Below are 1,295 nucleotides of genomic sequence, written 5' to 3' on the forward strand. Positions count from 1 at the left end.
TTCCTCTAACATGAAATGTGATATCCAACTCCTTCCCTTTCCAAACCTAAGAGCCTATCTATAGCATGAGATGTGATATCCAAGTCCTTCCCATTCCAACCCTTAGACCCTTCCTACAGCATGCAATATGATATCTCAATGATTCTAATAACAAACCTGAGACCCGTCCTATAACATGAGATGTGATATCCAACTCCTTCCCATTCCAATCCTGAGACACTTCCGATAGCAGAGATGTGATATCTCAATGCTTATACCAAACCTGAGACCCTTCCTATAACATGAGATGTGATATCCAAATCCTTCCCGTTCCAAACCTGAGACCCTTCCTTTAGCATGAGATGTGATATCCAGCTCCTTCCCATTCCAATCCTGAGACACTTCCGATAGCATGAGATGTGATATCTCAATGCTTCTAATATCAAAACTGAGACCCTCCCTATAGCATGATATGTGATATCTAAGTCCTTCCCATTCCAATCCTGAGACACTCCCTATAGCATGAGATGTGATATCCAACTCTTTCCCATTCCAATCCTGAGACCCTTCCTAAAGCATGAGATATGATATCTCAATACTTCTAATACCAAACGTGAGATCCTTCCGATAACATGAGATGTGATATCCAAATCCTTCCCCTTCCAAACCTGAGACCCTCCCTTTAGCATGAGATGTGATATCCAACTCCTTCCCATTCCAATCCTGAGACCCTTCTGATAGCATGAGATGTGATATCTCAATGCTTCTAATACCAAACCTGAGATCCTTCCGATAGCATGAGATGTGATATCTCAATGCTTCTAATACCAAACCTGAGATCCTTCCTATAACATGAGATGTGATATCCAAATCCTTCCCCTTCCAAACCTGAGACCCTCCCTTTAGCATGAGATGTGATATCCAACTCCTTCCCATTCCATTCCTGAGACCCTTCTGATAGCATGAGATGTGATATCTCAATGCCTCTAATACCAAACCTGAGATCCTACCTCTAACATGAAATGTGATATCCAACTCTTTCCCCTTCCAAACCTGAGAGCCTTCCTATAGCATGAGATGTGATATCCAAGTCCTTCCCATTCCAATCCTGAGACCCTTCCTATAGCTTGAGATGTGATATCCAACTCCTTCCCATTCCAATTCTGAGACCCTTCCTATACTCTGAGACTTGATATCTCAATGCTTCTAATACCAAACCTGAGACCCGTAATATAACATGAGATGTGATATCCAAATCCTTCCCCTTCCAAACCTTAGACCCTTCCTTTATCATGAGATGTGATATCCAACTCCTT

This window comes from Ambystoma mexicanum, unplaced genomic scaffold, assembly GCF_040938575.1.
Source record: "Ambystoma mexicanum isolate Mex_15411 unplaced genomic scaffold, UKY_AmexF1_1 Mex_scaf3, whole genome shotgun sequence".
In the NCBI taxonomy this organism is placed as follows: Eukaryota; Metazoa; Chordata; class Amphibia; order Caudata; family Ambystomatidae; genus Ambystoma; species Ambystoma mexicanum.